Below are 24403 nucleotides of genomic sequence, written 5' to 3'. Positions count from 1 at the left end.
GGCTTCACTCCACTGGGAGCTGTCACGGAGCTTAGTGAAGCACGTCTCAAATCTGTGATGTGTCTCCAGGGATAAGTCCATCGCGGACCCTGAGGACTCTGACCTCATGCCTGGGCTTTGCCCACCATGGATTAAAGTGTCTTGGCATCACTGAGAGGAGGAAGGTCTAAAGGAGGTCACTAGAGGTGCACCTTTGAAAGTGCAGCAGGCCCCCAATCTCCTCACTCTCTGTTTCTTATTTGTGATGTGATGAAGATGCTCCTCTGTCCCCTGCTTCTGTTTCCAGAGCTTTCTCCCTAAATTCCAGGATATCCTGAACTTCTGAAACCAGGAACCAAAGTAACTCAGACTCTTAACTGGTTTCCATCTGGGTTTTTGGTCACAGCAATGCAAAAGTAACTGAAGTCAGACACCAAAGTATCAATAAAACTTGCCCTCATTCTCTAGCATATTCTGGGCTGTGCCCAGAAAGAATAAAAAACATTAAAGCCAGTGGGGTGTTGGTTCCTGTGCCTTACAGAACTATATAAATATTCTCTCTGTTGTGAGTTCAAGGTCATCCTGGAGTAAGGTGGCACTTGGACTACGGAAGTCTGTGTCCTGCAGCACCTGTACATCTGGAATTCACAGGATATCCTGGCTTGTCACAAACGTACATGTATTGGGGAAGAGAAAATGCTTAACTGAGAAAATTCTTCCATAAGATTGGCCTGTAGGTAAGTCTGTAGGGACATTTTCTTGAGGTTTAAGAAGCCAGCCCACTGTGGGCGGTGCTGCCCCTAGACAGGTGTTCCTGGGTGGTATAGGAAAGCAGGCTGAGCAGGCCATGAGGAGTAAGCAGTGCTGCTCTGTGGTCTCTGTTTCGATTCTTGCTTCCAGGTTCCTGCCTTGACTTCCCAGTTTCTATCTCTGATGCCCCAAGGTAGTGCTTTATCCCAGCATTAGAAACCGTGACTAAGAGTGGGGTCAGGGTCAAGTTGGACACTTTTCTCTTCCCCCACTGAACTCCAGTGCCCCATCTGGAACCAAACTCAAAGAAGTAGAATTCCATGAAATGTTGTTGCCTGTGACTCGTAATTCTCAACTGAAGAGTTGGTTACTCAGATTTTCTGAAAAGTGACTATGTTGTTCCTTTAAGTAGAATAGGAGAGCCTATAGAACTTCCTCATTCCTTACACTGCAGTTTTAAGTAGACCAAGGTTTCCTGCACAATGTCCTCCAGCGCTGTAGTCACACCTTATTGTAACACACTCAGTAAAGACTGGGCAGGGAAGAGTGGGCCCAGAAGTTCCCAACACACACACACACACACACACACACACACACACACACACACATATGGAAGGATGGCCACTTATGAGTACTTGACATTTTCTATAAGTTCTTTGTTTTCATGTGAAATTAACCCTTCCTCTACAAGAGATGCCCTTAGTAATACCAAGTGTAGATATTGCTGTCATTTTTTATATCTCTGTAATGACTTTTCTACCTATGTGCACCTATGAAGAAAACCTAAAGTGACACCTTCACAGACCGTGAGTGCATTATGATAAAAATATTGCTTATATTCTAAGAGCTGGAACTCTTGGCAGACCGTACAGCCAGAGTTAATATTACACCTTGAGGTCACTTAAGATTGCTCTTGTACTGTGTGTACTCAGCCTGTTTGTTGGCCTACCTTGAAGAGAACAAAGGAACAATCAGCCTTTCTTGCCTTGAATTCCCTATAGTATCAACTTTCCCAACCTAAGCCAATGCCTAGCTGAGATCTTAAATCATGTGTGATTCTGTGCCTCTGGACCAATGTATGTGAGTCTGAATGAGTGTTATGATTGTCGATTGCTGAAGACAGCAAGTACAGGTTGAAAGCAATCTTATAAAATAAGCATCAACCGTACATGCAGAGTACAACAATACAGACATTTCTTGATAAACAGTCACATTTGTGACACTGTGTGTTATTTAAGTCAGTTGTGGTCAGTTGGAAGCAGTAATTGAACCCTTTGTTTTTTTTTTTTTTAAAAAAAAAAAAAAACCTTTTAAATATTTCTGCAAAGTATTCTGCATCCCTTCCTTACCCGAAGCTTTCTGTACTCGTCAATAAAACAAAGAGCAAAGCCCTTTGTTAGTGACAGACACGTAGAGACAGAGTGGCTCAACAGCCTTCAGGCAGACACAGATTCAGACTCATAAGCCACAGCAGGGATGATAGAAGACACAGGGAGAGCTAGAAAAATATCCAAACCGTGTTTCCTCTTGACACTAAGGGGAAGCACTTTGATTTATTTCCTTAATGTGACACTAATACATTATTGGTGACTCGATTTGTTATAAATGTGCTCAAAGTGACCATAACTGACCCTGCAAAAAAAATTTAAAGCTATAACCAGTGTGTTGCTGGTGATGAAAATCAGGCACCCAGGATGCAAAGCTAGCAAAGAAACTCTGGGTTACAAGGCAAGGACTATAGACATATTTTAGATTTATTTTCTAAATTGACATTTTCCCCAGAACTTGTTTTCTTCTCTTTAAATATATTTTTCTGTCTCTGAAAAAAAGTATATATTTTCTATGTACATAAATTTGTCTGTTTGTGCTTAAGAGAGGGTCTTGCTACATAACCCATAACTCGGGATGGCTTTGACCTCACTATGTAGCACAGGCTTCCCTTGAATTGATGGCAATCCTCCTGCTTCAGCCTTCTGAGCTCTTGGATGAAAAACATAAATAGCCACTCCTAATGAATACACTTGCATATATTAAATGCTATACACACTCATTAGATACTGACAGATGTTCATAAAACCAAGAAGCCTAGTCGAAAGCACACAATGTCAAATGTTTTCCATCCAAAACAATACTATGTATAGATGTTTCCAGATTCTTTCGACACCTAGTCAATATGATAATTACCTCCACATCAATTCATGGCTCTTTATCAAAATGCCTGGGTGCCCTTCTCACATCTTTCAGCACTTAGGTGAAGTTGTGATGCTGGCTAGTGAAAGGGGGTGTGAGAATTACGCAGAATAAGAACATGGTGCCTCTGCCTCTCTGTTTTCTGACTTGCCCATCTGTTCTTTCTCACAGCTGATGGAGGACCTGCAGTAACCCTGGGGAGACATAGTTCTGGCTTGAAGCACCTCCCAGTGGAACAGTGAGATCTGTATGAATTATCCAGCCACGAACAAGACCCTGTTCTCAAGATGGCGACTCTGAATCGTAGCCTGTCACATTCTGTGCCCAGGTCACCTAGTCAGCTCTTGATTCCAACCAGAACTCCCTTGGAATGCCAGGCATCAAGTGAGTCAATCTTCATCCTCACAGCCTTTGCTCTTGCTGTTTGCCTTAAAAGACTCTTTGCAGGTTGTCACAGCATGCTACAGGCACTCCTGGAATAAGCAACTGTCTGTGTGGCAGATGGTCCTGATTGCCCCCTTACTGTGACAGACAGCTAAGTCTTGCAGGTGGATTTCATCTACAGTTCCCAGCCTGAACCGTCTTCTTCCTGCCTTCTGAGATGACCTTGCCAGAGCACCTACCCACTTCAAATGCCAGGGCTTCTGCCTGCCCCTCCTCCTCCCTCTTCAGCACTCCCCTTCAGATCCAGAGAGTCCAGTAACTCACTCCCTCCTGCTTCCTGAATTGAGCCCCCACTGGTTTTCCCCAGGCTTACCTGGACACAAACTCCCACCAGGCAGCAGACTCAGCCATGAAGGGATCATCCACCGGACCTCCCCCTTCCCTTTTTATTTTTAGCAATTCAAGCGTGTTCTGAAATTGTTAGTGACTTCCACAGTCGCAAGACAGCTAGCAAAGGCCCTTTCTCTCTAACCACAGTCTGTCTGCCTCCTTATCCATATCTCTGCCAGCCCTGCATGACTGCAGACCCAGCAGGCCTTGCTCCCTTCCCAAGGAAAGTCTGGACAGAAAAATGTTCTATCAATTGCTTTCTGTTTCCCAAGGGAGGTATTTGGCCAACAGTTCTGGCTACAGCTTTGATTTCTTTTCTTTTCTTTAATCCATGCCGCCAGATTCAGGAAATAAAGATATAGGCTTCCCAGGTAAGTTTGCATTTCAGATAAACAATGCCTTCTTAATATTTAAGCATGTGTCATGCACATTTTAATGAAAGGATAAAAAATATAGCCTAACCCCTACAAGGACCTCAAGCTAAAGGAGCCTTAAGCCCCCCCCCCCCCCCCCGCGCCTAAGAACCCCTAAATAACTCAAATTCCAGACTCTGCTCTCTGCCAGTAAGTAGATATAAGGCAACACTCCTTGCTGTTCCAGAGCTGCTTTCTGTATAAAACTGGGTGAAAGGGCATAGGACAGGCCCTAGTAAGTTAACAGGAGATAAGCTGACTTATCTGGCTTCTGCAAACTGCTTGCACCATAGAACCCCCCCCCCCCTTTTAGTGACTTATCCTGACTGCCATTGTCACCCCCACCCAGGAGACCGCACAAATACAGACCTCCGAGATCTTAGGGAACTGATTGGTTCTCAGAGTGCGGGTTTAGATGGCTTAACACGATTGGTCCCCGGAGCACGGGCTTATATAATTTACAATGATTGGTCTAGGAAACACGGGCTTGGATAATTTAAAATGATTGGTTTATGATTCACAGGCTTTGCTATGATTGGTTTGTGATTCGTGGGCTTTGTTGTGAACCCTATAGAAGTTGTCCCGATCCTGCACTCAGGGTCCGCAGTCCTCTACCGTTGTGTGGGCCTCAGCACATTTGACTTAAAAATCCTCTTGCAGTTTGCATCAAGATGGCTTCTCATGAGTGATTTGGGGTGTCACCTCTCCCGGGACAGAGCGTGGGGGTCCTCACTTTGAGGGTTTTTCAATATCATGTGTGGCTTATTTGAAATACAAACAGCCTTGTGGTCAGTATTATATCTGGCAACCCTACTTTAATATTCAAACAAAGAAACTGGGAAACGGAGAAAAGCATCTCTTCCGTGCAATGTGAGGACCATTTCTGCAGTTGCAGGAGGTGGAGGAAAGAAAGTGCCATGAGCTTCCCCCCATGTAACCAAGGCACAACTATTGATCTGTGTACTGGCTGGTTTTGTGTCAACTTGACACAAGCTGGAGTTATCACAGAGAAAGGATCCTCCCTTGCAGAAATGCCTCCATGAGATCCAGCTATAAGGTACTTTCTCAATTATTGACCAAGGGTGGGATGGACCTTTGTGAGTAGTGCCATCCCTGGGCTGGTAGTCCTGGGTTCTATAAGAAAGCAACCTAAGTAAGCCAGGGGAAGCAATCTAATAAGCAGCACCCGTCCATGGCCTCTGTATCAGCTCCTGCCTCCAAGATCCTGCCTGTAAGGAAAAGATGACGGGGCACCAATGAAAGAAAAAGTTACAGGGCACCAATGTTGTGAAAGGATAACGATCCGAGTCACGGCACCAATGTTAGGGGAAGGATGAAGAGAGTGGGGGGCATATGGCCCATGGAGGTGCGGCGAGGCCTGAGGGCAAGGGAGATGCCTCTGAGGGGTCCATGTTGGGAATCCCTTCCCTGAGGGACCAGCCACACAACAGTATAGTACGGAATAGAGTTTATTCAGGTCATGGGAGAGTTAAGAGGGTGGTAGAGGCAGAGAGAGAAGTAGAGGAGTAGAGGCCGGCCATGAGCACGTGGGAGAGAGGGGGGAAGGGAAATGGGAGAGCAAGGCTGCAAGAGCACAAGGGCAGGAGAGGCCAAGAGAGAGAGAGGAGGGGTCAAGCAGCTCCTTTTATAGTGTCAGGTCACTGGGGCGGAGCATACCTGGCCGCTGCTGGGTAATTGAGGGGTGGGGTATACCTGGCTGTTGCTAGGTAACTGAGGGGTGGGGTTTACAGAATCCCAACACTGACCTGCTTGAGTTCCTGTCCTGACTTTCTTTGGTGATGAACAGCGATATGGAAGTGTAATCTGAATAAACCCTTTCCTCCCCAACGTGCTTCTTGGTCATGATGTTTTTTGCAGGAACACAAAACCCTGACTAAAACAATCTGCATGTGGCATCGGGCATGACTGGCTACAAAAGAAAAAAAAAAAAAAAGCCTCTGTCAAGAGTTTGAACAAGGACTTACACAGTAGTGGAAGCAGAAATTCATCTACACATAAACCTGGGTGGGGAATCACAGAATACCAAGTCTTCCTTTCAATTTGCCAAGGAAAAACTAAAAACATGGCAAAAACAAAAATACTTGTATAGGTCTCTTGCCTAGAAGCAGTATTCAGAAAGTGGGGGGAGGGGATTAGGTAAAACTCACACAGTTTGCAGAGAGCTTTTCTGAGAGCCTTCTGATCTATTAAGGTCTAGCTCAAGACATCAGAACCTATCCTTCAGTTCCCTGAGGACCTAATGGCTTCAAGATACGTCGGTTTTGATTATGGCTGACTCAAGAAGCTAGAAGAAATTACCTTCCTCCATTCCATCCACAGCACATGTAAACTGGTACTGCCTGGCTGGGATGTAACTCATCTTGGTAGAGTATGTGCCAGTGTGTAGGAAGCCCTGGTTTAACTCTCGGCATCACATTAACTGGAAGTGGTGATCCATGCCTGGAACCCCAGCACTTACTCATAGCATTTAACATGCGTGCAATCCCGGTACTCAGGAGACGGAGGGTCTGAAGTTCAAGATCACCCTTGGCTCTATGTGCACCCATTTATCTCAAAGAGAAAAAAGAAAGAAAAACGGTAAGCTACCATAAGCATTTCTCTGGCTAGCTAAACTGTGTGCACATGTAGGGAAACACTCTGACATTTATCAGTCAGTCAAGCTGGCCACCGTGAGGGTGCACAGTGCCCCACGTCCATGATGCTACCACAAACCCAGGATGCAGGTAGGATGTGAAGGAGGAGGGATGTAGAGACTAGACAGTACAGCCATCAGAGAACCTGGAATCTTAGTATTGGTGGGAGAGACTCCCCAGAAATCCAGGCATGTGCTGTTGAGAGAGATCAGCTTCGGGTTTGGGAAGGAAAGGATGAGTGGGGGAGGGGCATGAGTGGAAGGCACGGGAGCTGGAAGCCCATGTGCCAGACTGCTGCCCGTATCTTAATGTAATTCATCGATTTGTGCAGAAGGAATGTCACTGTATTGCTTAGACCAAACATCTAAATAATAGCAGTAAAATTGCAAAAGAAAATGGGCCATAGGCCCTCGTGGGTCACTAAAGAGAAAAATCAATTTGCAAATTCATGAACAAAATTCTATTTATATTTAGTTAGGAAGACCCAGCAACTTAGGACAATCTAAATCTATAGATGGAAGCATGTGGAGATTCTGTCTTTGAGTATGTATTATTATAAAACTCAATATGTGGGCAAAATTCAACAGACTGGAAGAAATGAAAATGTGCATTCATTTGTATATGAATAAAATGAATAAGATCACCATTAGGCAAGAATAACGTAATTCCTCCAAGAGCATTGTGAATCCTGACCCAGAGGCAAATGCACAGATGGCCTTGTTCTCCATTAAAACAACAGAGACATTTCCACTGGGCAGCCTGAGGAAGCTGCTGCCCTATAGAAAACCATCCAACTCAGTGTGCTGGTTGGTATATACTAGGTCCAGGGAGTGACACTATTAGAAGATGAGGCACTGTTGGAGTAGGTGTGTCACTGTAGGTATGGGACATTCATCCTAGCTGTCTAGAAGCTAGTATACGCCAGCAGTCTTCAGATGAAGATGTAGAACTTTCAGCTCCTCCTGCACCATGCCTGCTTGGAACCTGCCATGCTCCCACTTTGATGATAATGGACTAGACTTCTGAACCTATAAGCCAGCCCCAATTAAATGTTGTCGTTATAAGAGTTGCCTTGGTCATGGTGTCTCTTCTCAGGAGTAAAACTATAACTAAGACACTCAGCTTCTCTCTTGGCCCACAATGCTCTTTGCTAGTTGTCCTGGCCATTTCTACCCTGGCCTTATCTTATCATTTGTACACTCCTTGGTACACTGCTTAGGGTGAATTGTCTTTTCTCTGCTCCTGGTGCATGACATCTGCTTCACCATCTTCTTAACATGGAACATATCATGTGTGCTGCCTACTGTGACTTCCTTGGTGTGTGTGTTTGTGGGATGTGGGAGATGTTCATGTGTGGGTTTGTACACGTGTGCACGTGGAGGCCTGAGGCTAGCCTCAAATGTCATTCCTCGGGTTCTGGCTACTTTGTTTTGTTGAGACAGAGTCTCTCCCTGGGATCTGGGGCTCACGAATTAGGTGAGGTTGGCCAGTGAGCCCTAGTGATGTTCCTGCCTCTGCTTCTGATGTGCTGGGCTTACATGTCCATGTACTAGATCTGGATTTAGATCCTAGGATTAACTTTGGGTCCTGACGTTTGTTGAACAAGTGCCTTGTGATCTGAACCCCTGCTATTACATTTTTATTTTTGTTTTTGTTCTATTGTAATAAAGATCACAGGTCACATTTCACCTCTGCCCACAGGCTTTCCTATCCTACCACGTCTGGGACAGTAAATCCCAAAACATTCTCCATCAGCTTGGGTATTTACTATCTTTGCACTCCCCAAAATGATGTACAAAATTACACTTCCTTCAGTTGTCTTCCTGATAAGGACAAAACCCTATAGCAGACATAAGTAAGTAAGCCAGCTCAGCCTTGGGATAGTGATTGAAAAAATAAATTCGAGGACCTCAAGGAAGGAGCTAGAGAAAGGACTGAAGGAGCTGAAAGGGTCTGCAACCCATGGGAAGAACAAAATGATCAACCAACCAAACCCACCACAGCTCCCAGAGACTAAAACACCAACCAATGAGTTTGCACAGTGAGACCCATGGCTCCAGGTACATATGTAGCAGAGAACAGCATTTTCGGGCATCAATGGGAGGAGGACCAAAGGGTTTTCCCAGTGTAGGTGAACACCAAGGTGCTTAGGTGGGAGTGGGTGGTTGGGAGAGGGAGCACCTTCTTGGAGGCAATGGGAAGGGGAGGGAGATGTGATTGGGGAAAAGGGATAACATCTGAAATGTAAATGCAGAGAATATCCAATAAAAATCCTGTAACATGTAAAAAAAAAAAAGGGAAAGAAAAGAAAAAGTAAATTCAAATATGAACAAACCAAGTATAAACAGCATTTTTCAGTGGCTCGGGGAACCTAAGAGGATGAAGTCTGCTTCTTCTACACCAAGTTGGTCTTCGCCTAGGGTGGTGCCACTTCTCCCCTCAGGTTTCTACCTGGAAAATGGCCCGGAACAGAGATCAGTGTCCCACATTCATCAGACAGTCATGAAGGACTGCAGGAAATTACAAGGCAACCGTCTCTTTCTACAAGGTCAACAAGAGCTAGACTCAGTGTTTCTCCCATTGACCCAGGAAGATTATGCCCAGACCATGGACTAGTTGATGAGGGAGGATGTGAAGAGATGGGAGAGAGAGGTAGGGAAGCCACTTCTTCCAGTGGTCTTGGAGGATTATGGGAAATGGTAGGAAGAGGAAGGGGCAGAGAGTGAGGTGGAGATCAGAAAAGCACTGGGGCTTATGTGTTGTGACTTTCTCAAAAGTCTCTCTCTCTCTCTCTCTCTCTCTCTCTCTCTCTCTCTCTCTCTCTCTCACACACACACACACACACACACACACACACACACACACACACACACACACACACACACACACCAGCCTGGGACAACTGAAGAGACTCAGTAGTATACGTAATAAGGAAATTGGAGGACAGGCAATGTTTTCCAGGGCAGCCATTTATTACTCCGTGATAGGGTAGTTCAGACTCAGGCAAGCCTGCAATGAAGTACCCGACAACCATCAGGTTAGTCGGGGAAAGTTTTAGGCCTTGACAAAGCCAAGGCCAGTGGCTTCTGACTATAGCCAGAGAGGGACAATGGACTGAGCAGCCACTGGACAATCCAGTGTGCTTCTTGAAGGTCCTTCTCCACGCTGCCCAACAGAGTGTTGCCCTCATATCCCCAGACCTGAGAGGGACATGGAGGGTGGGTAACGGTCAGAGAAATGAAAGGCATCCAGTTGAGGCTAGTCCAGTACTGCTGATAGAAAGTTGATTAATTTTAATAGGTTAATGTTTTAAGAAAAAGTAGCCAATTTAGATAGAAAGAGCTTTGCCCAGCCTAAGTCATCCCTGCTACCTCATGTGATGGAGGCCAGGAAGGAAACAGGCATGAAGTAAAGAGAAAGCCTTTGTTCTGCAGGTCTCGGTACCTTAGAAGTGATTCTGTGACTCTCTCATAACCCACTGAAGTGACAAAGAGATTCTTAGCTGTAGGACAAGGCTACAGAGACTGGGTGTCCCGAAATGATCCTGGACAGACAGAAATTGGGCGAGATGACCTGCTACTTGGTGATAGGGCTAGCTCTTCCCATGACCAATCAGAGATCCATGATCCTAAGTCAGCGCTGTAAACTTCAAATGCCTATAGGGACCAATCAAGTAATATATGCTGGGGAAGCTGGCCAGATGGGAGATGGTAGGGTCTTGGGGGAGGAGAACTTGCCTTGTGTACATGGAATGGTGATAGTGTGGCTCCCACAGATAGGAAAGAAGTGCTTCCACACTGGCTTATATTTACCTTGTTTACCACATGGATGATCTCATTTGCAGCTCACAGTATTCCTACATAGCATCATAGCACACTACTTAGAGAGGTGTGTGTATCTGTGTGTGTGTGTGTGTGTGTGTGTGTGTGTGTGTGTGTTAATTAAAACCACCACTTTAAAAATAAATTAAATGAAAGAACCCTCTTGGTTGCCCCAGAGGTGGTAGTAAGAACCTATTGATGAACACGCTGTATACTTTAGAAATAGGGTGCAGAGGTCTCTGAGCTAGAAATGACCTAAATGCCTCCTTCCTGTAGACTGGCTTTCATAGTACCAGAAGTTTGTCATGAAAGCTTCCAAAGGGAAAAAGCAACCAACAGCCTTACCTGGCCATAACACTGTTTTAGTTAGGGTTACCAGTGCTTTTATGAAACATGATGGCCAAAAGTAACTTGGGGGGAAAGGGTTCATTTGGCTTATGCTTCCATATTGTCTTAGTTACAGTTCCCATTGCTCTGAAGACACGCCACAACCAAAGCAACTCTTATGAAGGACAATATTTAAATGGGGCTGGCTTACAGTTTCAGAGATTCAGTCCATTATCATCATAGCATTAAGTATGACAGCGTCCAGACACATTCAGGCAAACATGGTGCTAGAGAAAGAGCTGAGAGTTCTGCATCTTGATTGGCAGGCAGCCAGGAGAGACTGGCATCCTTAGGCTGATAGGAGAAAGTTCTCTTTTGCAATGGGTAGAAGGTGAGTTTAGGAGGAGACGTCCAAAGCCCACCCCAACAGTGACACCCCCCCCCACATGATCACACCTCCTAACACTAGCACTCCCTATGGGCCAAGCATAGTCAAACCACCACACACATCATCATTCTCAGTACAGGAACTCAGGCAGGGCAGAGATCTGGAAGTAGGATCTAACACAGAGTCTAAGAAAGGGTGCTACTTACTGGCTTGCTCCTTATGGCTTGCTCAGTCTAAGGGTGGCCCCTCCCGCAGTGGGCTGGGCCCTTGACTTGAATCATTAACTAAGAAAATGCCCTACAGACTTACCTACAGCTTGATATTATAGACACCTTCTCTGAGATGAGGTTTCCTCCTCTCATATGACTTTCACTTTTGTCAGAATGGCATAAAACTAGCAACACAGACACTTAGGAACCACCACAATGACCCCAAGTTGTTGTATGCTTGCTTGACAGTTTTCAAAACATTTTTTAATTAAAAAAATATTCCATAAACAGAAAAGCCAAAGTGAGAGCCAAATATAGTCTGTGGGTTTCCAGCTTGTGCTTGACACTCCCAGAAAATTACTTCTGAGGTATCCTTAAAAAGCAATGCTTCTTTGGTGTGTGTGTGTGTGTGTGTGTGTGTGTGTGTGTGTGTGTGTGTGTGTGTGTCCCGAAATTAACAGCACAGTTTAAATTCAGTTTCCTTTAGAGTAGCCATGTGGGGATACCTGGAAACTCTTGCAGATAGGATTTCCATTACTTAAAATATTCTCAGATGCCTTATGTTTGAGCCATGTTCCAAAGGTTTACAAATCACCTAGACTATTTTGTAGATGTATCTTGTTTCCTGATGGAACTGGCATTTCCCTGCATAGTACCCGTTTTCTTCACCAGCTGTGGCTTCTAGCTCTTTTCAGACATCACACCCACACTGATGATTCAGTGCTACACTGCCTAGGGAACCATTCAGGGAAAAGGATCCCAAAATCCACTGAGTTTTGCTTAGAGCCTTCGAGGCAACAGTGTTTCAAGATACACACCAGTCCATCTGTTCACGTTTTCATCAGTACAAAAAAAGTCACACACGTAAATCTTATCAATTTGACCTGGGCTGGCAGGTCTGAGTCATGCTATGATATTACCCGTTATATACTCTGTCCTATGTGATCTGCCATCTTCGTTCTGGGGCTAAGAATCATTCACAAGGAACAGAGCTTGAATGCTTGAGGTTCACAGTAGGACAGCACCTGTAAAACAGCAGAAGACTAGAAAGAGGGATCATTAGGACAATGGGATAAATACATCTTTTCAAAACACACCCTTTATTATCCTATCTACCATTGCAGTTACTGTTACTGTTAAGAAAATTGTAAAACTATCAAGTGTTTGAGAAGATGTGGGGATACTGGAAGGTTGTGTGCATAATCAGTAAAGATATTAAATGGCACTTCCACTGTTGAAAAGTGTGCAGGATCCTCAAAACATAGAAAATGTAATTATCTATATATCATAAATATGTATGATTCAGCCATTCCAATTCTGGGTATATATCCCAAAATGGAGACTCAAACAAACACATGTGCAATCATTGTAAGACTCCTACAAGTGTGCAAAGGTGGAGGCAATCCTGTTGTGTCTCTGATAGAACAGTAAGCAAAGGGTAGTATGTATATACAATGGAATCGTAGTTGTCCTGGTTAGCTTTAACTTCCCAATTCTGGTCACTTGGAAAAGGAGTCTCAACTGAGAAATTTTCTAGATCAGATTGGTATATTTTATTATTCACTGATGTAGAAGGGCCCAGCCCACTATGGATAGCTCCATTCCCTGGGCATATAGCCCTGGGCTTCATCAGAAAAGAGGCTAAGTGTAAGTCTGCAAGCCAATCAACAAGTAGTATTCTCCCATGGTTTCTGTTTAAGGTACCTATTTGATTTCCTGCCCTGACTTATCTTAATAATGGACTATAATCTGTGAACTGAAACAAACCCTTTCTTTCCATAAATTGCTGTTGATCAGAGTGTTTTATCGTGGCCACAGAAAGGAAAGTGGAATGCATAAGGAACGGAGCTGGGTGTGGTGGTTGGCCCACACCTGTAATTTCAGGACTCTGGGAAACTGGAGCTAAAGTACTGTGCCTAGGCTGCATTATGAGATCCAGACCAAAGTATATAGTGAGATATAGTCTGAGAGAGAGAGAGAGAGAGAGAGAGAGAGAGAGAGAGAGAGAGAGAGAGAGATTCTTTCACCTGCTATGTAAATGAACTTGGATGCTATTAAAGTGAGCTGAGGTGGTAACACAGAGACAAATACTATGGGATCCTACTCACACACAGTGCCCAGAATAATCAAGTTCATGAAGAGGGAAAATGGCAATTGGCAGGGCCAGGGTAAGAACCCAAAATTATTTAGTGGATTAAGAGATTCCGTTTCTAATGTGAGAAGGTTCTAGAGAACCATTGCCCATGTGGTGGTTTGAATAAGAGTGTCCCTCACAGGCTCAAGTGTTTGAACACTTGGCTCATGGGATGTGGCACTATTAGGAGGTATAGCCTTGCTTGAGGAAGTGTGTCACTGTGGAGAGGAGCTTTGAGGTCTCCTGTGCTCTAGGTGTGCCCAGTGCAGCACATAGTCCATTTCGGCTGCCTGTGGATCAAGATGTAGAACTCTCAGCTCCTTCTCCAGCACCATGTCTACCTGCCTGATGCCACACTTCCCACGATAATGACAATGGACTTAACCTCTGAAACTATAATCCAGCCTAATTAAATGCTTTCCTTTATAAGAGTTTCCTTGGTCACAGTGTCACTTCATAGCAGTGAAACCCTAAGACAGCCTAGCAGTGTGAGTACAGCAATATTACTGGCCATTTCCAATGGTAAGGATGGGAAGTTTTAAGTTGTGTGTGGTTCACAAGTAAAGACAAATAAAATAAAGAGAGTCACCAACCTCATTTCAAAGAGCAAAACATTATATGACTATGTCACTCATACCTCAGCCGGCTGACAAAACCATCTTGACAATGGGCACTACCTCAGGGTCTTCTGGGGAACCTTCCAACCAATGAGCTTTATGTTCCTGAGGCAGACTTGCAGAGGGTCAGAGCAAAGCAGCCTGGACTCATAAGTATCATCAAGTCAGCTTTGTGGGAGGAGCCTTGGAACGTATTCCAGGAAGGGGAAGCATGTTTGTCTCTAATCATCCTTGATTCTAAGTACAGATTCTGAACATGGGAACACATGATTTAATGGGTAGGTGACAGATGAAACTCTACTCATATAAAAGTTAGGTTCAGATCTGTTGAATGGGTGTTTGCCACCTACTAGCCCTGGGATCTAGCTGATGTACAAAGTTGGTGGTCATCGCTATTGATGAGAGCCTTTTCAGGGGAGAAGAGGTGTGTATCGATACCAGAGGATTTCACATAGCTGAGACCACTGGAGTCATAATTGCTGGCATCAGGAACCCAGTGGTGATGTCATCCATAGGTGAACAACATCTGTTGCCATGGCAATGGCCATACATTCCCAGTGTACATTAGTTCAGCTCCCACCTTTACCTGGGAGTAGTTATGTCAGAGTTTAAATAAAAGGCAGAGCCTCCTGCCCTCCTTTTCTCTTTTCTTTCCTTCTCTCCCCTTTCTGTCTCCGTTGTCCTCAATAAACCTCTTCCACATGGAACTGTATTGGCCTGGTGTGGTCTGTGCAGATGTGAGCTGTGATTCTATCACAACAATAATAGTGAATACAGGCTCAGCACCAGTCCTATCTCTGAGCTTCTTAACTGAGGCACCTCTGAAAATTTCCCACCCTGCTGCTGTGGACCAAGATCATAGTCTGTTCTAGCTGGTTATTGAGAGAGAGAAGTGTCCTGGCTGAGTATCAGGGGTGATGGGGGGAAGGAGGGCAAGCCAGCAGCTGGCCTGGCTGGAGAGCTGGGAAAGAGTTGTTACAGTGAGGATATGGGCCTCTGGACTGAGAAAGTGGACAAACACCTTTCCCCTACCCTCTTTCCAAGGGCACTCACACCAGCCTGGTATAAATAATTAACCTTACAAACTTTTAAACTAAGGACGGCCACTGTTTTCTTCCACCACACTAGAGCTCATACAGAATTGTAAAGCATATTTGAGAAGCCAGCAAGCCAGTAAAACATCTGGTTGCTTCAGGGAAAAGTTAACTTTTGCACACATTCAGCTCAGCAATGTCCTGGCACCGTGGGTTTGACCTGGCCTCTGTGTGACCAGTCTTCCCTTCTTCCAGACCCGAGATTAAGGACAGCAATGGGGGGAGGGGACCACCTTGAAAGCCAGCTGTGGGTAGAACTCAGTGCTTGAACACTTGCCTAGCATACTCGAGGCCTAGGCACACAAAAAGAAGAAAGAGGAAAGAAAGAAAATAAGAGAGAGAGAGAGAGAGAGAGAGAGAGAGAGAGAGAGAGAGAGAGAGAGAGAACACAAGAGAACGCAAACAGCCTACTACAAGGATTGAGTGACAGGCAGAATACCTTCCATGGGAAAGCCCTGGGCTTCACAGTTCAAACCTCCCCACAGCTAATGCATAGCTGTGCCCAGGTACAGCTCCTTCCTCTTTGCTTGCAGTTAAACAAAGGCATGTAGGAAGCATCACATTGCCAGAAACAGCAAAGAATTAGTGGATGAGTCAGCAGTCGAACCCAGTCTCTGCTGTAGCAAAGCAGTCTGGCAATGCTGACCTGTGGCCTTCCTCCCATAAATATTTCCTCTCTTGATTCATTCCATTCACGAGACTCAATTATGAACGTGACTGCAACATAGATGAGTTTGATAAAATCGTCATAGGCAAGGGAAGGCTAGGGGAAATGAACATAAGGGGGGTTATCGAGGGCGGGGCAGGACCCATTATGGTGTTTACTGGGTGTAAAATGATTCCCCTCAGGTAGCAGTGATGCCAAAGGAGAAGGGAAGAATGAGATGAGGCTTGGTTTGTTTGTTACGTGAGCCGATGAGAAAAAGACCAGTTTGAACTCCTCAGGGGAGACAGGCTGCTCCTGACTAGAGGCTTCTGAGGGAACTCGCAAGAGCCTAACAGATTCCTGACAGGACAATGGGGAGACCTGCATGGAATTCATAGAAGTTTCCCTATACCATGGAGGTCACTGCACAGAGAGCATCTCTGTGACATCTCTAGGGATCAGGGGCGTAAAGAATTAGCTTTCTGTAGGCCTTCCAAAGCCAAGAACTATGATTGTGTTGGCATAATTTCCAGATCCTCCCTTATGTTTCTGGGCAGCCGTCTGCTGTGACCCTTGGTCACTAAGTGGAATCCTAGGAGTAATGAGGCCACGGACACCTGGCTATTCAGTGCTTGATTTACTATCCATGAAGTTCTATGTGACTCACTAGAAAGAGCCTTGAATTGCATTCTAGTCACAGCCTTGGCCAGTGGCCCAGTGACCTTGGTTCCAGGACTCTATGCTTGGTTTTATTTCACAAAAGTGGACTGAGTCATTGACAATCTTTTTCCTCGCTCTAAAAAGCTATGATTTCAAGACACTTAAGGATTTTCATTTCCTAAATGATACCCTCCCAGCAGAAGCTGGTGAAAAGAAACAAAGTTGCAAATAAAACACCAATAAGGAGAAACGTTCCCATGGAGCTTATTACTGCTTCTCCATAGCAGACATTTTGCTCATTGTGAAGACTGAAAGGTGCTCCCATCTGAGCTTCATGTAGCTGTGCCTTGTCCTGAGTGACTGCATCTTGCAAGATAACAACATGCTCCACTGTGAGTGTGAGTACTCCGCAGAAAGACTCTGCACGTTGTCTGTGTAAGCACAGTCACCATCTTTCCCCAGCATAAACCACCAGGCGCAGACTGATCGGTAACATCCACACAAGTTAACTCACCATAAAGTCCGCAAATGTTCAAGAATGTTGCCCACACTGACTGGGCAAAATTAAGCAGTAGGAAATGTACATTGGAGAACAGATGAACAACAATTGGTAAGAGAAAGCTCTTGGATATTAGAACAGGCAGTGGACCAGACTGAGATGTGTGATATGGAAAGTTGCAGGCTTTCATTGCAAGCCTTAGTGAATTATGTAATTCACGGAACCACGTTCATATTCCTTTGATAAATGATGGTGAAGCTGTGGAAGAGACAGAAAATTGTATGGATCTTACATAATCAAAGGAACCAGAGCGTGACATCTCACGATCTTTTTCTTAAGCATAGCGGTTTGAATGAGAATGGCACCCACAGGCTGCCATACTTGCATGCCTAGTCTCCATTTGATGACCTGCTTGGAAGGATTGGGGGTGTGGTCTTGATAGGAGTGTGGCCTCATGGGAGAAGGTGTGGCCTTGTGGGAGGAGGTGTACAGCTAGGGGTGGGGGAGTGAAAGGTGGTCTGAGATAAACTGCAAAGGTCATTATCATAGCCACCGATCAACTTTCAGACTCAAGCCATTTATAGACTGCAAATCTCTCAAATGAAGGGGATTCTAGGCTTTCTTAAGGACCTTATTGCCACAAATTTATATTGTGAGTCTTTCTCCTTCTTCTCCAAAATGGTCTACAAGAATTCTTTTCAAGAATGATTGTGCTCTGGGGAAAAGAAGACAATTCCAGTTTTGGCAAGGGCATTGACTCTGAAACAGTATCACTCCGCATGATCAGTGAGAGAGGTTAGTGGGTCTTGGTGAATGTCAGAGTATTATTATCTGCTTTATCAGACATGCCCTCGTCGCCTGAGCAGCTCAACTACTCCTGATGTCTGATATAAATGTATTGACCCAACAAATATCTTTCTCCATCCCTGACAAAGATACACAAGAAAGCAGTGTACTTAACCCGGCAAGGCCAGCAACACCTCACTACCCAGCTCCAGCCTGTTGTCATAAAATCGTTAATGGGAACTTGACTACTTTTCTTTCCCATAAGATCACATTGACCTATTACATGGATGGCATTGTACTCTCTGGACACAGTAAGAAGGATACTTTAATGAGAAGCTGAAGAAATGGTTCCATGCACAATAGCGTTTGCTGTAAAAGTAAGACCTGAGTTCGAATCTCCAGCATAGAAAGCTGGGCAGAGCTGTGTATGCCTGTAAACCCAGTGATGGGGAAGGCAGAGACATGTGGATCCTGGGAACTTTCTGGTCAGCTAGCCTAGCCCAAATGATGAGCTTCGGGGCCAAAGAGACAACCTGTCTCAAAAACATAAGGTGTGGAGCAATGAAGGACAGCACATAAGGTCCCCTGACACTTGCATATGCATATGTGAATATACCACACACACACTATCCACTCTCACACACACACACATACACACACACTGAGGGGGGGAGAAGTTGTAACAACACTGTTGATAATAAACTTGCAAGTCAGAGGTAGGAAATAATCCCAACCAACTTGGAGGGATCTAGTGGCACAGGCCTTGTTGAGATGTCCCTCTGAGGCTGAAGATAAGTTGTTGCATCTGGTACTTCCTACACGGGTCTCTCTTAGTGACCTGTTTTGGGCTGGTGAAGGAATATGCTCTTAATTTCCTCTATTATTCTTGTTGACTTGCCAAAGGACTATTAGTTTTGCGTGAGCGGGGTCCGGAATGAAAGATGATGCTGTCGGTAATGTTTGTAATATCCAGGACACCATGTGGGCTATTCTGCTTCTTGGACTGGTCACAACCCACAGTGATGGCTATTTTCAGTTGTCAGTTTGACCACATCTGGAATTATCCAAAACTCAAGCAGCTGGGTACCCCTGTGAAGGATTTTCTGGATGGAATTATTTGAAGTAGGATAATCCACCTTCATCTGGATTTTTTGAGGTGGGAAGATCCATCTGATATCTTGAGCAATTTGAGTAAACACTGAGTGCTTAACTACAGGCACTATATTACTATGAGCTGGGCACTGGCTGATCCTCCAGACCATAGTGTTAAGCGTGTCCTTCGTCATCAAGCAGAAGTAGAGTGTATGAGCCAGGCCTGAGCAGGCCAGGAAGGTATACGTAAATCATATAAAGAAATGGCCCATATATCCCTGGGTCTCTATCCTGCTATGCTACTTCTCTAAGCTATCCCTGGGACCTGGGGATTAATTCCATTGCTGCCTACTGACAATGGAATAGAGAATTCAGTGTTTGTTATAAATGGCTCCTTGTGATGTGTAGAAACCACCTCAAAGAAAGCAGTTGTAGCCCCATGGCCCTTCCTGGGACACCGCTGAAGAACAGCGGTAAAGGGACATCCTCCCAGCTCTTCAAAACAGAGGACTGCCAGACCTATTATTACATGAACTATGACTAATATCTTGGTTGGATGACCAGAGACTTGGGACAAACAAGACTGTAAAACTGGTGACACAGGAAAGGAGGCGTAACCCCAATTTCTGCACATCCTGTATAGATGCTCACCAAAGGTGTTCTCAACAGAGGAAGGTTAGACTAATCAGGTGATAGTTGGCTTTCCCTGTGGATACCAGCCAGCTTTTATTGCCAGACAGTCCTGTCACTGTCTAATTGGTTCATGAACAAATGACAGTGGCGGCAAAAATGGCTATTGTACATAGGCTTAGCCACCAAGGTTGGTCTGGTTAGGATCACTGCTGGGTGGTCAGTGTGCCAGCAACAAAGACTAACACCTAAGCACAGCAAGAACCGTTCTTCCGGGATGATTAGTGAGCTCTCTCACAGCAGCTGGATTGCACTGGACAGCTTCCATCTTGGACAGGGCAACACTTTGTTCTATCAGATTAGACACTTGACTCTGAATATGGATTTGCCTTCCTTACACGCAGCCAAACTCCCATTGGTGAGCCTACAGAAAGAAAGCCTTGCTCTTCAGCAGCCGCAGGCCATGCAGCACTTCGTACAGTCAAGAAACTTGCCCCACAGCAAACCAAGTGCAGCCACGGGCTATGCCCAAGAGATTTACTGATCATGTTCCCACCACACTAAAGCAGCTGGCTTAACAGAACTGTGGAGTGGCCCTTTGAAAACTCACGAGATAGCAATACTTTGAGGAACTGGGACAAGGATCTCCACAAGGCTGTACATGCCCTGAATCAGTTGTGCTTTCTTTTTCTTTCTTTCTTTCTTTTTTTTCTTTCTTTCTTTCTTCTCTCTCTCGCCCTCTCTCTCTCTCCCTCCCTCCCTCCCTCCCTCCCTCCCTCCCCCCCCCAAAGCTAGGATTCCTGGGTCCAGTCGTCAGGGGTGGGGTTGGGAGGGGCATTATGAATTGTTGTGACTCACATGCTAAATTTGCTTCCTCAGTCTTTGGCCTTTGCTCTCCTGGCCAAGACATCTTGGTGCCAAAAGGAAAAGGTTGCCACCTGATGGTAGAACAATCGTTGCATTGAGCTGGGAGTTAAGACCGCTTCTGGCCATTTTGGAACTGTCATACCTATGAACTGACAAAGGGGATTACAGGTGCTTCAGGGACACCGGTCCCGTCAAGGAGAAACTGCGCCCATTTCTCAAGGATGGGGGCACATTCAGCAAATTCAGTGGGCATGGCTCATGGCAGCATTTATTTTTCTGTGAGGTGAGTGTCTCACTGTGCACATTCCATTGTTGGTGAGGGAGGCATTCTGCACAAAGAGAGACTCAACCTATTAAGGAAAATATGCCTAGAAGACAGGAGATCCTGGAAGTTTATGTCTCAGGAGAAGGGATCTGGGGCTGTAGCTCATCTGGAAGAGCACTCACCTAGAATGCACAACGCCCTGAGTTCAGTCCCCAGCAGAACATAAATTGGTCATGACGGTGCACACATATAGTCCCAGCACTTGAAGGCAGAGGGTCAGAAGTTCAAAGTATCTTCTGCCACCTAGTGAGTTTAAGGCCAATGCAGCCTATATGGGAGCCTATCTTAAAACAAAGTAAAACTAAACACTTTAAAAAGGGAAAAGACAGGCTTGCTCGGGGCAAAGGGAATGCAGTGCAGGTAATAAGAAAAGGGGGACAGGCTTCCACAAGACCTGTCACAGACACAAGGGCTGTCATTGTCCCAGTATTTCCTCCCACTGCAGCACTGTGAGTATATGTGCCAGGCTTATCAATTGTGGCATCTATAACCAAGTACGATAGACCAGGAGCCTTATAAGTAATAGAAATGCACGTCTCAGAGCTCTGTAGACAGCACATCCAAGGCCAGAGTATTGGCATAGTCAGAGTTCTCCAGACTGCACTGCCAACTTTCCTTCATTTCTCTTTGGACTCTTTTTTTGTTAATAAAGATACTAATCCTTTCATGACCCAGATACCTGCTAATATCCCTCATACTAGAAGTTGGAATTCCAATATTCAAATTTTGTGGCAGCCACTAAATCATCTCTCTCTCTCTCTCTCTCTCTCTCTCTCTCTCTCTGTGTGTGTGTGTGTGTGTGTGTGTGTGTGTGTCTGTCTCTCTGTATCTCTCTCTCCTCTCTCTCTCCCTCCCTGTCCCCCTCCCCCCTCTCTCTTCTCTCTCTCCCTCCCCCTCTCTTCTCTCCCTCCCTCTCCCTCCCTCCGTCCCCCTCCTCTCTTCTCTCTCTTTTCTCTCTCTCCTCTCTTCTCTCTCTCCCTCTCTCTCCTCTCTCTCCCTCTCTATCTCTCTCTCTCTCTATATATATATATATCCCTCCCTCTCTCCCTCTCCCTCCCTCTCTTTCTCTCCCTCTCTCTTCTCTCTCCTCCTCCCGTCCCGCATTCCCTTTCCCCACTTCTTCCTTCTCTTAGTCCCTTATCTTATAACAATTGTGAAGTTTATAGATTTAAGTATATGTTTTTACAGCTAGTATTTAAGTCATGGTATATACAACGGAGTGTGGTTACTATAGGATTCCATTTGGATGGCACTATGAAAATATCAGGGAGAAAAGAAAGTTTGGATCATGGTACCTAGGCTTACAGAACAAAGAGGGGACCCCTGTGAAGGGAATGTGGCTTTTAAGTGAACCAAGCAGCCCACAGAGGTTACCCACTTCAACCTTTGTAGCTCCTGACAAATTCTGTGCTATCTTTTGCCTTCCCACCAAGTAGGAATGGAAATATCAGCCTCCCAATTGTTCAGATGAAGGTCTTAACTTAAAAAACAAAAAACCCAAAATAACCCACTAGATTTTGTGTTGAAAAAATAATTTTTTCTGAATATCTCCTTACAACACAGATGACTTCTAAGAGCCTAGATATCCTATAATTCAATTTTGACCCTGTTTCCTAGAGACAGCATCAAATCCCATAGTTAAGGCTCAGTTCCCAGAACTGAGTCCTTAACTTCCAAATGTCAGTCATGAGCTCTGGGAGTTTTACTGGTGCTTTTCATTGACTGGCTATTACATAGATTTTTATACCTGCTCCTAGAGTTAATTCGTGAGTTCATAGAACTTGGGGGATACACCCCTATTTACCAGATTACACTACTTGGGACACAAATGGAATGACAGGGGTATGGAGCTGTCAGGCCCTCTCTGGGACCATCACACCCCAATAACTGCCACATATGCAGAAGCTGTGGATTTGTCTGGGTATAAATGAGGCATGGGAACATGTGTTAGAGTATGACGGGAGATGAAATGAATGCCCTAGCACTAGTGGGCTGGGTTAAAACACAGCAAGGCCTGCTCAGATCCCTCTTGGTCTCGGGCCTTATTCTCTCCGGGATAGAGGACATCACCCTTCTAGAAGGAATAGATCTATGACTATCAGACCAAGATCGTTAAGTGAAAATATTTATGACTAATCCAAGACTGAGAGGCAGGTGGGGAAGAGCGTCCAGGACTTAACTGGGTTAAGAGACATTCTAGCTTGTATGTATTCTAGCCTGCACTGGGGAGGGGTAATTCAGGAACCACGACCAAACCCAAAACTGAAAATATATCACCCCCTTCACCTCATTTTTTTTTCTATATGCTTCCTAAAATGTCCCAGGGTATCAGTGAGACGAGTGTGAAGAGCCCTGTCTGGCTGAACGCAGTCTCAACGGACATGTCAGTAAGCCATTGACTAGACTCAACTATGAACTCATAGCTTGCAGACATCCAGGCTTCACACTAATTAGCCAGCAAAGCTCGATCCACGAGAGCACATCTGCCCTCTGAGGAGACCCTAAGCCTTTCTCCATGTAGCCCTCTACCTACATAGCAGGATGTCCCAGCTGAGCCGAGCTGGTCTACTGTGGGAACAGGGCTCATGCCCACTGTGGTGGTTTGAATAAGGTACGTCCCTTAGCCTCAGATATTTGAACACTTGTTTCCCAGTTGATGGTGCTGTGTGGGGAGGTTTTCCATGGTGCAATGTTGTGACAAAGTACATCACTCAGGGGTGAACGTTGAGACTACATAACCTCACCATACTTCCAGTTCTCCATTTTTGTAATTAGAGGTGTGGCCTTTCAGCTTCCTGCTCTCTCCCAGGATGCATCACAAAAGAACCACCACAGGCCAAGGGACACAAATGAATCACTCAGCTGAGAGAAAGAAAACAGTGTGGCCTGGGCAGCCAGGCTCACTCTTCTGTGATGTGGTTCACTGGTAATGGGACAACTACTGCCTGCTCCTTACATCTGTTCTCATTTCTGGAGAACACAAATTTGTAAACTTAGAACTTCACACTCGGACAATCCCCAAATGTCACTGTTACATAGTTATTAAGTGACAAATACCCAGGGCCTGTTGATCTGACTTTCCCACAGCCTGGACTTACCATGGAGTGCCTTCAAAGGAATGTCTTTGAGTGTGAACACATTTCTTTGGGAGATGGGACTTTACCTTCCACACTCTTTATAGAGTTACTATTGTTTTCGTTTCAACTTCTCAGTGCAGAATGACTTCTGAAAACAAACTTCTTTTCTGTTCAAGTGATTGGAGATGAAATGGACAGACATGAATTCAAACCAGAGGAAAACTGATACTCGTCTGCCAAAAGTAGCGTATGTGCCCATGGTGGGTGGTCCTCTGCCTCACAAGCTTTGGAAGGAGCCAGAAAGCCTGAGCTGTCATCTCCACAGGAATCATTTGCTGTCTTGCCTGCTGAGAGAACTACAAAGACAAATCTCTGGTGGAACCAGAAACACACTTTTCTGGGATCTACAGAGAAGTTACTCTTCACAAAAGGACTTGGAGATACAAGAGGAATTCAGTATGAAGACACACA

The sequence above is a fragment of the Micromys minutus genome, assembly GCF_963924665.1.
Source record: "Micromys minutus genome assembly, chromosome: 1".
NCBI classification, from domain to species: Eukaryota; Metazoa; Chordata; class Mammalia; order Rodentia; family Muridae; genus Micromys; species Micromys minutus.
This window is presented reverse-complemented; position numbering follows the sequence as displayed.